Below are 14,562 nucleotides of genomic sequence, written 5' to 3' on the forward strand. Positions count from 1 at the left end.
ATGAGAATGAAGATAGCAATCATCCTTCCAGCTCTGTGCTCCCAGATCTTAGCAATATCCCTGGAACATAATTGACACTTTAATGAAATGGACAGGTAAATCAAAACACTTATAGTTCAGTCCCTTCCATCAAGCTTCAGCCCCACTGAAGCAACAGAGCTAAGAGATTCTTAAATCTATAGATAGTAGACTTGGCGTTCAATAATACATTTAAGCAGATTTACTTGGTGATGTTTGAAATTTTTAGGGGCCAGGCTTGGTTGTGCCTGGCTGTAATCCCAACTCACCCGTAGACAAAAGTTGGAGAATTATAATTCAAGGCCAGTCCAGGTAAAAGTTAGCAAAATCCTATCTCAAAAACAATCCAGATGCTGGATGCTGGTAGTTCATGCTTGTAATCCTAGCTTCTTAGGAGGCTGAGATCTGAGGATCATGGTTCAAAACCAACCCAGGCAGGAAAGTCCATGAGATTCTTACCTCCACCTAACCACCAGAAAACTGAAAGTGGAGCTGTGGCTCAAAGTGGTAGCATACTAGCCTTGAGCAGAAAAGCTCGGGGATAGCACCCAGGCCCCAAGTCTTAGCCCCACTAGTGACCCTTCCCCCTTCCTCCCCCCCCCCAAAAAAAAACAGTCAGATATAGTGGTGTCTGCTTGTAATCCCAGCTACTCAGGAGACAGAAGTAGGGCAATTGTTGCTCAAGACCACCTGATGAAAAGCTCAAGATACTATCAAACAAACTAAAAGCGAAAAAACTGGAAGTATAGCTTAAGTGGCAAAGTATTTACCTAGCAAGCACCACGCCCTGAGTTCAATTCCTAGTGTTGGAAAAGAAAAAAAAAAAAAAAAAAAGAGCTGGATGCTGATGGCCCTCGCCTATAATCCTAGCTACTCAGGAGGCTGAGCTCTGAGGATCAAAGTTCAAAGCCAGACCAGGCAGGAAAATCCGTGAGGCTCTTATCTCCAATAAACCACTCAGAAAACCAGAAGTGGTGCTGTGGCTCAAGTGGTAGAGCACTAGCTTGAGCTGAAAAGCTGAGGGACAGCACCCAGGCCCAGAGTTCAAGCCCCACGACCAACAAAAATAAATAAATAAAAGAAAAAAGGAGGGAGTTTCACAATAGGTTTTTAGTGAAAATGAAAATATGGATCCCAAATAGTTTATGTTTCTACATCATTGTAATGATTATTTCTAAGTTTTAGGTTTCTGGGTATTTTTTTTTCTTATCTCTGCCTTCGCAGACTTTCTAAAATTTCTTTGGTGATTAGAAAATAAACACACATACTTGAACAGTGCACGTTAAAAAAAATAAATGTGAAAAAATATGACAGGAATCTGATATTGTTTTTGTCCCTCTGAAAGGAAAAACACCATCTTCCTTAATAAAATAAAGCCCTGCACCCCCAGTCCTGGCATAAAAGGCAATTCTTGGCATGGAAAAGGACAGGTCAATCATGTTTGCAGTCCGTCACTCACAAGAGACAGGGAACAGAGGTATGTCACATCTCCAGAATGAGAAAGATATTTTCAAAGTTTATTTCAAATCATGAAACAGGAGGTTTTTTATCCTAGGCTCAAACGCCAGGAATTTCATATGTCAGGTCTCGCCCCTTATCACTATACACCAAATAAAGAGACATCATGAGGGATGGAGAAAAGAGAGCTGTTACACAGATGACACGGACAAACAGCACTATGGTCCTCCTCAGCCATGGTTGGGGTACAAATAGTTGCCTTAGGTTAAATAGGGAGAATTAGGGGTGAAATAGTTAAAACAGTTCAAATCACAGATACACTTAGAGATGAGATGGTCTATGAGGGTCAATGGAGTGTTAGGTCATCTGAGAGTCCATAGTCTTGAGATAGGTCATGTGAGGCTATGTTGAGTCACTGACATATGGCAGTTGACCCACTCCTTCCTGCATTCATTCCAACATGGAGGCAAGGTGACAGCAGGACAGAAAAGCTCCTGTCTAGGAACATACTTACAAAATGGGCATCTGGGGGCTGGGAAGTTGGCTCAGTGGTAGAGCTCTAGCCTTGAGCTGAAGAGCTGAGGAACAGCGCCCAGGCCCAGAGCTCAGGTCCCATGACTGACCCAACTAAAAAAAATTATCTGGTATAACTTGCTTTTACCTGGTTCCAGATTAATTTGTGGGGCCAGCAAAAGCAGCTTTTAGGCACCTGTTACAGTTATAGTCTAATATACTGAGGTAGTAATTGTTTTCATAATAGAAACTACAGAAAGTAAAGACTGAGCAGGTCTTCTTAGCCAATGGAGCTGAAGTTTAAAAAGAGTTGAAGCAGTCAACACTGATTTCCCAACCTTATTTTCCTCTTCAAAATCCTCAGTAATTATTAGAACTACCTCTGTGAAATCTTTAGACACCCCTTCAAAATACTCAGGTCTAAATGGATACAAATCACTTCCATGATCTCTGCAGACCTACTGCTGTAAGTTAATGAATAGGTAAGCAAAAACGAACACACTGCTGGGTGCTGGAGACTCACACCTGTAATCCCAGCTATTCAGGAGGCGGAGATCTGAGGCTCGAGCTTCAAAGCCAGATTGGTCAGAAAGATCCATAAAACTCTTTTCTCCAATTACTCAGCAGAATTCAAAATGAGGAAGTATGGCTCAAATGGCAGAGCACCAGCTTTGAGTAGAAAAAAGCCAAAGGAGAGCAAGAGGTCCTGAGAGCAAGATGCCCTAGAGCAATGGCCAGTATTGAAACCAAAGAGAGAAATGGGGATGAGGGGGGGACCAAAATGAGAAAGTGAAGGTACTAGCATGAGATGGAGCTAGGGAAAGGGAGAAGAGAGAAAGAGAAGGAGGGAGGGAAAGAAGGAGGGAGGGAGGGTGGGAGGGGAGAAACAGTAACTAAGTAGAAGAAAGGAATGAGAAGTATTGGAGAAAGATGAAGACCACATGGATCTCTGATACCTTTAGTTTTCACAATAGTATCCAGGGCAAAGGAGTCTAGATCTGATGTCCTTTGGAATTTTATTCTCTAAAAGCCCTAGAGGTTGTACTTTATCACTAAAGTCCAGCTCAACCTTTATAACAATATAGTATCCTTGGAATTGCCTCAGTCATCTTTAATATCTGAATTTTATGCTTAGAATTTCTAAGTGTACAGCTTAAAAACCAAAGGGTACCAGGCACAGTGGCTCACACCTGTAATCCTAGCTACTCAGGAGGCTGAGATCTGAGGATCACTGTTCGAAGCCAACCCAGACAAAAATGTATGTGAGACTCTTATCTCTACTTATTCACAAAAAAAAAAAAAGAAGAAGAAGAAGAAGAAGAAAAAGCTGGAAGAGGAACTGAGGTTCAGATGGTAGAAAGCTAGTCGTGAACAAAAGAAACTCAGGGGCAGTGCCCAGGCCCTGAGTTCAAGCCCCAGGACCGGCACAAAAATAAATAAATAAATAAATAAATAAAACAAAGGACTTCCTGACATGGTTACAGAGGTTTTCAGATGATTGGCCTAGCCATGACACAAAAGATATGAAGGTAGACCAGAATAAATGAGGGACTACATCATATTCATAAACACGAAAACTCAAGTTCAAAGAGATATAAAATTCCCCATAAACTAACCTGCAAATATAACACAATCTCAATCAAATTTTTAACAGATGTTTTTGAATCTCGACAAAATGTATATAGACTATGCAATGGCTAAGTAACAATTTTACAAGAAAAGAAAAAAGATTTAGAAGTGGAAGAAGGATTTACTCTATTATTACTCTATTATGACTTAATAAAAATCTATAGTAATTAAGACTGGTATTGACTCAGAGGAAAAAATTAAAGCAATAAGAGAATAAAGGACTCAGACAGAGACTTTACACATATATGAAAATTTGATCTATGACAGAATTTTATTATAAATCAGTGGGAGAAATATAGATTATTTAATAAATAGTGCTAGAAAATTGCTTTCTCCATATATTCCAAAAGAAGTGGGAATTCCTTCCTCCTTCCATACATAAAAATAAACTGCACATAGATTAAAGGCCCAGACATTTAAAAAGAAATCTCTTTCATTTTCAGAAAAGATGGAAGATATATGGCTGTGATCTTTGGGTTGGAAAGAGTTTCTTTCAATGACACATTCTAAAAAGAAAGAGAGATAGATAGGAGTTTGTTAGTATTTAAGGCCTTTTATATAAAAAATTCTTTAAAAAGTTGAAAGGCAAATTATACACTGAGGTAACTTCTTTGCAATATGTGTGCATGAAAAAACCTTACAAATCAATGAAAGAAAAAAAATACAAAAGAGAAACTGGAAAGAGTCCAGGAACAACAGCCCTGGGCTATACTAATGGCTGAAAGCAGACCCACAAATAGGACAAAATGTTACTATTTAACTAAGATTGAGGGGGAGTGTAGCAGTCAGATCTCCAGATTCTTCCTGTTCTAAACCACACCAAAGTGGCACTCCTGTTCATTCCCCTCCCCCAAACAGGGGCCCAGGATCAATAATATAGGATTAGGTTGTTTTAAACTTCTCTCCTCTCTCCTAGCTTCTCTTTCCTCCTTTCCCCAACCACTCCCTACTTTTTTGGAGGAGAAAAAAAAATGATGAAAAGACCGTTTAGGTTGAGGATTGGAGCTGTGGTAGGAGAGGAAAATTGTATTATTTCCTTCTCTTTTCATTTTTCTTATGTGGTGCTGAGGAATCGAACCCAGGGCTTCATGCATGCAAGGCAAGCGCTCTACCACTGAGCCACCTTCCCAGCCCCTCTCTTTTCATTTTTTTAAAATTTGTGCTGGTCTTGTGGCTTGAAGTAAAGATCTGAGCACTGTCCCTGAGCTTTTTTTGCTCAAGGATAGCACTCTATCACTGGAGCCAGAGTTCCACTTCTAGCTGGGTTTGGGGGAGGGAGGAGGGTCCTTGGGTTTGTTTTTTTTGGGGAGGGGGGATTGGTTTATTTATTTGTAGTTTATGGGAGGCAAGAGTCTCACAGGCCTTACTACCCAAACTGGCTTTGAAACAGGACCCTAAAATCTCAGCCTCCTGAGTGGCTAGGATTACAGGCATGAGTCACCAGCGCTGGGCTCTATTCTTTTTAATAAACATAAAAAGAGCCACACTCAGAAGTTGAAGCCAAGCTACAACTCACAAAGCAGCAAAGCTTCTCTCCCACCCCTCTGCCACTCATTCCCTCCCCCATTCCTCCCTCCCCTTTCCCACCCTCCTTCCCTACCCTCCTTTAAATGCTAAATTATAAAATCTGAGACACCTCTGGGCAGTCCTAAAACCGTCCTCTCCTTTGAAATTGTTAAAACACGGCAACTCTCTGTGACTGCTGGGTAAGATGAGCTTATCTGAGAAAAGGAAGCCGGCTTGAGAACTCATCTATTTTTCCATCTGTTTTGGGTAGACTCAGAAACATCTCCATATTGTAGAATAATGGGTAACACCCATGTTGGTTACCCAGAACCATTGCTTAAGGCTTGGAGGTTGCTAGACAACCATAAACATTCCCGCAGCTCAGAAAGAATGAAGGCAGCAGATGACAGCTGCCATTTTGAGTCTTCAACTCTCATTTCCTGAAAGAGGACAGGGAAATGGTCATTTCTTCCTTGCCCTTCCATTTCCCTTCCTCCTTCTCCCCTCTGCTCCCCTCTCTCCTCCTCTCGTGTGTGTGTGTGTGTGTGTGTGTGTGTGTGTGTGTGTGTGTGTGTGTGTGTGTGTGTGTGTGTGTGTGTGTGTGTGACTCAATTCTTTGTGGCCAAGAATCTGGGATCTTGCCCTCCATGACCACCCAAATGATCACAGAGTTAACAGCAAACAAACACAATCTGAAATCTGCTAACCATGTGAGTGAGTTTGGAAACAGATTCTCCCCCTAGCCACAGTTGATGACTGTGGCCCGGCCCCACCCCACCCTCCCTGTACCCTCCTCAGCCAGGGTTCCCAGATAGCTATGCTCCTTCCAGACCCTCAGAGGCCCTGTGAGATGGGAACTTTTCTGCTTGGCTCTACATGCTTCTTGAGAGTGGTTACACAGCCATGAATACATGACATGGCAGGTATGTAAATACTGGATATGAGTCATTATGTGCTTTTGAATACCTAAAGTATCATCTCATGATCATTTAACAGTATCAAACCCCCAGCCTCTCTGGCTCACTGTCTGTCATCCTAGCTACTCAGGAGGCTGACCTTGTGATTCCAAACCAGCCCACTCAGAAAATTCCATGTGACTCTTATCGACCAATTATCCACCAAAAGCCGCAAGTAGAGCTGTGGCTCAACCGGTAGAGGGCCAGCCTAAGTTTAAAAAAAAAGCGCAGGGACTATGCCTAGACCCTGAGTGCAAGCCCCAGTACCAGCACAAAAAAAAGACATCAGGATTTTCCTATGTCTATCATCCGAAGCTAAGCAAAGTGAGAAATGTCACAAAATGAGTTATTTTGAAATCATGCAATATCAAATGTCGCCAATAAAGGAGTCAAATGGAGCCACCTGAGAGTGTTAGTTTATACTGAAGTAAACAGGATGGCTGCCAAAATAAGAGACTGAAAAGCAACCTTGCTGCAATACTGCTGGCTGGCACTAGATGGTGGTAGAGTTTTGTCTTGCAATTACAGTTCTCTTCCACAGTTTGGCCCCATGTTAAAATACTTATAATGTGTTTAGCAAAAAAGCTAAGGAAATTTTTATTGATTTTATTATTTCCAATTTGAAATAAGATTAAGTTACAGTGTTGATTTATGACCCAAACCTATTTTTTGTTGTTGTTTTATTGGATTTGGTTTGGTGTATGGAGAGTGTGTGTGCGTGTGTGTTTTAAGAGCATAAACTACTTTATCATGTCCTAGCTTGACTGTTTATTTGTTGACAAACTTGCCAAACCCATTTTTGAAGTGTCTATTATTCGATCAAGATTAATGTATTCCTTTTTATAAAATCTGATAGCTAAATGACTTTTAAAAAAAATAGTTTAATTGCTATGCTATTAGCATTCATTCAGCTATTCCTAATTTGAAATTTGGGGTAATTTATAACAGAGTTGAGTAGAGTTTACTTTTCACAGATTGCTACTTTAAACTAGGGAATGCTCCCCCCATAATTACAGTACATTTCTCATTCCTTTCTCTCTAATTATTCTCAATTATATGAAGTTGTCTAGCTTAATAATTAAGAATGGGGACCTTGGAACTAGGTTGTGTAAGTTTAAAATCCTGTCTCTACTTTGTACTGTATTTCATAATGCATCTTATAAATATATGAGTCAAAAGTAAATTCGTATATACATGCAGTACTGGAATAATTCTTGGTGACTAGAAATACTATATAAACATGAACTATTTTTATTTGTTCATGTGTTCCCTGTATCCTACAACATCTATGGAAACATATAGCAAAAAGTGAAGCGTGAAACACAATCAACAGACTCAAAGTCCACAGATAAGGGAGCACAGTATCGCTTAGAGTTGCGCTTTACTATTGACAGAGAAGGTACACTTCCAAACAGCAAGAATCAGCTGGAACTAGACCACAAACCTTCCAAACCAGGAGCCAGTCAACTTTCCAGTCAACCATGACAAAGCACTATTTATTGACCTAAGAAACCACTGGAAGGACATGTAGTCATCAATGTTGGCTGCTGGTTAAATGGCCAATTCATATATCTGACCATTTACATTATCTGGTTATCACCAACACCACCATTACCACATGAAGGATTCTGTCCTAACTGCCTGGGGGGGTGGGGGGGGATGACACAACAGAAAACAAAAAACAAAAAATGTAAATTTATGCCCAGATAGTGAAGACAAAAGCCTTAGCAGAAAATCTAATATATTTGGGCATAGCATTCTCTAATTCCAGGACCCCAAAAGAGTTTTGACATGGTGAAAATCAAGGAGATTTGAAAGAGAAGTAAAAGTATAAATGGATTCCTGAGAAGGAATGGTTGAGCTCTGAGAAAGGAATAAAATTAAATGCCCATGTACACTGGGGGCTTTTCAAGCAGAATATTTTAGCCTCACTCCAGATAGACTGGATGTTGAAGGACCGTCTCATTCCTGGTGTGGTGACCAGTTAAGTACAGCAGTGGAAGGAAAATGTGCTTATGTTGAGGCAGATGGTCCCCTAAGAGTGCCACACAAGTTCCCAAAGCCACAGTGTGGTATGGCAGCAGCAGATGGATGCCAGAAATGCACACTGAGCTCAGGGTTTCTCACGGTGGCCCTGCTGAAGAAGCCTAAGAACGTGGCCAACACATGGAGCACCACATGAACAAGACACAGAAGCAGCCGACAGGAAGAGGCGTGGTCATCAGAGGGTGGGCACAGCTGGGACTATCCCGGGAAAGTGGGCGTATCCTGCAGGATATGAGTTCAGCTGTTTGCAAAAAGATCAGAAGAGCTGCTAGCCTTCAAGGGGATGGAATGCTGTTTGTCTCAGAGAAAAGTTGAAGATAGTAGGGTGCAGTGTCTAAAGCTGTTCTGCTCCACCAGGGAGTCCACGTCAGCTGGTAATCCAGCTTCTTCCTGTGTTTCTTTTTAAAGAAAAAACAAAGGTTTGTGAGGATACCCGAAGGAGGCATGGAGGAGGGGAGTTTGGCCCTGCTTGCTGCTACTGCAGGGATTTGGGGGCTACTGATTCTGTTGATTGGCTCTCTCCCTTTTTTTGGTAGACCCTATTGACAGGCTGTCTCTTTTTTCAGAGCATTGTTCAAATTTTACATGCTCAAGAACAGCTTGGGAGCTCAATTTTCACATCTGCTTTCCATCTGGCCCATTCCGCAGGCTAGACTCCATTTCTCTTTCCACCTGCCCAGTTTAATACATTTCGGCTAACCAACATTTTATCTGGACCATGGTATTTGTTTACCCGATCTCCTTAAATGAAGACTTTTCCCACATTCTTCCTGACAGAACAACAACCAGTCCTTATTTTAGTGGGGTGAATGTCTCATCTTGAAATTGCCTCAACCTGAGTACAGATGGAGAAATGTGGATGTCTTGTTCTAGCAGAAGGTTTAGGTGGTCCTTGGGAACACAGTGGGCCCAAGTTCTTGCCCACATGCCTGGGCAGAAGCAAAGCTGCTAGCCATCATCACATCCTCATTCCAAAAGACCAAATCAGAAGGCTACTGGGTGTTATTTGAACTCTTGGTCTATAATTTGACACATGACACAAATTAGATATATGTCCACACTAATTTCCCAAAGGCTTGGAAAAAGAGCTACCAGGCTGCCTATGCCCAGGTAAAAATAAAAGGAAAGAGAGAAAACATCATTATCTGTCAAGAAGTAGTGATCTGGGCTGGGAATGTGGCTTGGTGGTAGAGTGCTTGCCTCGCATGCATGAGGCCCTGGGTTCAATTCCTCAGCACCACATAAGCAGAAAAAGTGGAAGTGGTGCTGTGGCTCAAGTGGTAGAGTGTTAGCCTTGAGCAAAAGAAGCTCAGGGACAGTGCCCAGACCCAGAGTTCAAGCCCCCGGACTGGCAAAAAAAAAAAAAAAGTGATCTCTACCAGTGAGTGTCTCCTGAAAGTCAGAACCATATCCCTTAATGACATAGATCCTTTGAATCTTAAAGATAACTGTGGGAAAGTAAAAAGGAGGCTCAAATTCAGCAAAACCAAGTTTCTTCTACTCATAAAATCATAAAGTAGGAATTAAATTTAATTATTGGGTCTAGGGGTATATTTCAAGCATAATTGCTTTCCCAGAAAGGCCTCAAGTTCAAGTCCTATTATAAACAAAGACTAATTAATAAGTAAATAACTAAATGCATTTACATTTTGCACATTTTAGTTTCTATAGACTAACATTGATGACAGGCACTCAATCCATTGACTGAATATGCTTGAAAGGTTTTCACACAATCTTGAAAATTTTTTGTAATTAGTATGATACAGTGAAAATTTTAGTAACAACATGGATAGCTATGGTTTTAAGTGTTTAGAATAGTTCCATCATCTTTATTTGTTCCTTTTATGTCCAAATTCCTCTGTGAGTTATTTCCCAACTTTCTTTTCCCCAGATAGTTAAAATAAGAGGTGCATAATCAAGAGCAATCCGCTGATAGGCTAGCCAGAGCACATCAGATGGCTTGAAAATAAAAACTCTTCCCAAACGAAGACGATGACGATAAACAAGCCAATCAGATTGTCCCTCTTGGGTATTTGAACCAGAAATAGACTAGAGAGCGTATGATAGAGCTAACAAGAGAAGGAGCATTGAAGTCAGTCACTGTGAGGCCATGAGGTCCGAAGCAAAGGTCACAAGGCACCGTGAGTGAAATAAAAGCAGGATGTGGGATGAAAATTGCTGTCTGTACTAAACTTGCAGACTCATAAAACAATTGAGGTGCTTCCTCACATTTTCTACCCTCCCTGCCAGGGGAGTCAACGCCACATGTCTAATTCCGGTCAGTGGAAGGTGAGCAAAATGTCAAGGGTGACCTACAAGTCAAGAGCAGTGAAAGCCTAGGCTTCCTTGAGGTCCCAAGCCTTGGCAAAGATTTTGAAAACCCTGTGTTCATATGGCAACAACCCAGATGGAGCAGTCTGGGATCTCTGAGCAAAGGAGAATCCCTGCCAACGATATCGCTTTATGTAAGCAAGAAATGATCCGTTGTTGTGTAAGACCCCTGAGATTTCAGCATTGGTTTATTGGAGCAGCCAGTGGTTAATTACACAACTAATACAGCAATCAAAATGCTTTCGAGCTTCCCATACTGTAATTATGCTAGTGATGATAATTGCACCATTGCAACTCATTGTTAAAAAGAACCAGTAAGTCTGGAACAGTTGTTTACAGCTGGTGTTTGTTCTGACCCTAACATTAGCTGCGCCAACTCATGGGGTAAATATTTTAGAGATTTCCTCGTTTGTAGGAAAACTGCACTTACACATGCCCTTCAATTTATTCTGTAAGTGAATGCTGAAAAGTAAAAGATGTATTTTTTAAGTTTACTTTTATTAAGGACTTGTACAAAGGGGTTTCAATTCCATCTTGACCAACTGTCACCCCTTCCTTCATTCTCTCCCATCTTTCTCCATCCTGTCCTTACTCTCAAGTTAAATAGTTCAATTTTTACATAATGCACATTGACTATAATGACTGCATTTCCTGGTCCCTCCTCTTTCCATTCTGGTGCTCCTTGGCCCACTCCCTCCACCCTGTCCAGTCCTACTGGCCTCATCCTCAACAGGTTTCAGCCTCCTGATAGTCTTGTTAAACCATCTGTTAGCTGTTCAAAGGACTTACACTATTGGACTCCTCCCTGATCAGTTAGTAGTTTGTTTGTGTGCATATGCATATGACTCTGTCTATGGTATCATATGCATTTATCTTTTAGATCATAACTTCCACATATGAGAGAAAACATGTGCCTTTGTCTCTCTGAGCCTGACTTATTTCACTTAACCGAATTTTTTCTAGATCCATCTGTTTCCCTGCAAAGAGCATATTATTCTTTCTGATAGATGAGCAAAATTCCACTGTATATATGGATCATATTATCTTGATCCGCTCATCTCTTGTAGGGCATTTGGACTATTTCCGTAACTTGAATGATCATAAACATGGATGTGCAAGTGTCTTTACTGTGTTCTCGCTTGTAATATTCTGGGTAGATGCCCAATAAAATGCATTTTTAAATTCTAAATCAATGTTGGAGAGGAAAGATTTCTTTTCCTTATCGTTGTTAGATTCATGCCTGGAGAATCTAAAACCAAGGACAGGTTAATAAAGGAAAAGGAGCTGGCTGCTGGTGGCTCACACCTGTAATCCTAGCTACTCAGGATATAAGTAGCTTGTATACTGCTTTCTCAAATACCAAGGAACTATGTATTGGACTCCTCTACCCTATCATCAGAAACTAGACCTTAATGAATCTGTCAGACAACCTGCCACAATCTATGACCATTGGGATATATCTGTGACTGGGACTGTTTAATAACTATGATTGAGTCATACCTCTCTTTCCCTTTCCCTAGTCCTTCGTCTAATTAGAGCTCAAGCTCAAGTCTATGCTCTGATGCTGGCTGCCGACAGGCTGAAGTGCATACTTTGCTTCTTCCCACATCATATAATTCCTTTTTCTGTCCTTTAACATTATTGTCTCTTTATTTGGCATGTAGCCATTAGTCCTCTGACATACAGAATTCCAGGAGTTTGGGCCTGGAGCCTAAAACTCTGCAGAATACAAAATAGGCTTCTGAAGTTCAAATCTATATGCCCTTCATTATAGCTGCTTTCTCCCACCAGACGAATAGCATGAAATCAATTCCTCAGCACGGAAGTAGAAATTATACGTTGTTTTTAACCAACACAAGAACAAAATCATTAAGTTCTAGGCCATGATTTGATTTGGAAATATGGGTCTAGTTATTTTCCTGAAATTTACCCTCCAGTATAACCTTTCTACAATGAAAAATATGACTTAAGGACCTACTAAGGTTCCAACCCTCATAGCCACAGCCTTTGGGGGTGCTGAGGATTGACCCAAGGCTTCATGTGCTAGGCAAGTGCTCTTACCACTTGAGCCACACCTCCAGCCAATTTATATTTTGTTTTTGAGATATTATCAATTTTGGCCAGGTTGGTCTTGAACTCCAGATCTTTCCGTCTCAGACTCCCCAGTACTAGGCTTATAGGTAAGAGCCACACCATGCCTGGCTACAACACATTTTTAAATGCTTCTCTAAGCAGTTTTAGATACAGGAGACAGAAATCCTAATTTTATTAAGGTCCGTGAAAACCTGGCAAACTGATCTTTTGGTTGAATTCAGACCACCGTCTGGTTTATCTATTTTGTGACTCTCCAACTTTTTCTTTTTAATTAATTGCCAATATTGAAAACTTTGGAACTTTTATAAAAGAAAAATAACTGGCTGTCCCAGAGCCCCCTCATTCCAGGGCAACAACTGACTTGAGTTGGGGAGAGGATGGACCCTTTTTTTGATCTTCATCTCCAGTCTCTATCATTCCTTAATATATGCCAGACCTATGATACAAGGTCAACTACCACTAGTGTACTCTACTGGTTCCCCCATCTACCCACCCCTTTTATATATGGCTAATGAAGTCTAGGGGACAATGGAGAGGAGGAATAGGGAGAATGAATTACATTTAGATGAGGCCTAAATCATTTGTTGAAAAATCCATACAGCTCAGTTTGGTAATAAATTACAAGATTAAATATAGAAAAGACCTTCAAAGATCGTCTACCTGAAACTCCTTATTGCATGTGAGAAGAGATTCCACAAAGCTGTATCCACTCACAAGAGGCACTGGCAGAACAGCCCAGCCCCAAGCCCAGGTCTCTTAACAGCACACAGCTTCCCTGTAATAACAGAAATGGGAAAGAGAAATAGCTACTGAGAAAAGCTGGGGAGTGAGGACAGAGTCTCCCTTCCTCCCTCTCCGGGGCTGTGGCAAGCAGCCAGCTGGAGCTTGCTGCATATTTAATTTAAACCTTTGTCTGCCCTGGCAAGGACAAAGTACAATCTGTTTTATGTAAAAAGTCTTCCCTGAGGAAAGCCTCAGCCTCCAGCTGCGAAACTGATTGATGTTCTTAAAGCCCCCAGGAACCTCTGTTCTGAGGCTGCGGTTTCCAAAAAAAGAGTCTGTGAAAAGGAAAGCCCAGCAAACAAAATCTATCCCCCTCCACCCGCTCCCCCCCCCACCCGCTTTCCTGCCTTTAATTGTGTTTCTCTCAATCTGGGAGAAATAGACTGAAACTAGAGGGAGAAACATGCAAATAACATGCAAATAGAAGACCGTTTTACCAGCGGCTCTCAGAGTCCCAGGTGGGAGGGGCCTGGGATGGCAAGCTGCCTGGGGAGACTGGAGACTTGTCTGGAAGCTTTGTCTAGAAGGTTTATTTGCATAGCAAGCACTCTGCTTTTACTTAGATTGCCTGAGCCAATCAATAAAGATGGCAAAGTGTTCTTGAAGATGCTTTCTCCACACTCAGTGGGAGAACGAAAAGCATCCCTATCAAGAAAGGTCACTTAGTGATATTTTATTGGGAGTGCTTGTGATTAAAATTCATCTTAGAGAATTTTGTGGGCTGTTCTGCTAACCTGTTTCTGGAGACCCTAATGCTGAGTGACCCTGACTTACAAAACCAAAGGCCAGTGTTGAAATCTAGTCCTATAGTCGGCCCCCTGGATTGGCCAGGAACAGGGGATCTGCCCCGTCCAGCTCCACCCCTTGTGACCTCTACCTCTGTAGAGTCCCAGCGAACTGCTGCAGTCCCAGCAAGACCCAGACAGGGCTAAGCCACTAGGGAAGTTCCAACAGTGAGCACTAGAGAACTGGTCCTTCCCCATTGGCGCTGGCCCTGTGTGGGGGTAGGGCGTCGTAGGGCAGGCTGGAAGCAGTCTGGGCATGGGTGAAGGTACAAGGACCTGCCTCCCCTTGGAGTCAGAACAAAGCCACTACCAGGTCAGGCTAAGGAGCTCCAGCCTGTTTTGGGACAAAGCCAGAACCCAGAAACCATTGCCATGAGCCACCAGCTGGCTCCGGTCCCAGGAACATGTGCAGCTGCTGCTCAGGCCAGACTGGGCCTGCAGGC

General features: G+C 41.8%; 1 long non-coding RNA gene across 1 annotated transcript in view; it reads right to left on the minus strand.

Moving 5' to 3' along the window:
- The window catches only part of LOC138825762 (uncharacterized), a 137,793-nt gene extending 124,470 nt beyond the window's left edge, over positions 1-13,323 (minus strand). The window contains exon 1 of the long non-coding RNA XR_011371507.1: positions 13,212-13,323. This is a non-coding gene — a long non-coding RNA (uncharacterized lncRNA). The remainder of the gene's footprint in view (positions 1-13,211) is intronic.
- Between the last annotated feature and the right edge of the window lie 1,239 nt (positions 13,324-14,562).

Source organism: Dipodomys merriami, unplaced genomic scaffold, assembly GCF_024711535.1.
Source record: "Dipodomys merriami isolate MVZ:Mamm:240054 unplaced genomic scaffold, mDipMer1.0.p SCAF_14, whole genome shotgun sequence".
NCBI classification, from domain to species: domain Eukaryota; kingdom Metazoa; phylum Chordata; class Mammalia; order Rodentia; family Heteromyidae; genus Dipodomys; species Dipodomys merriami.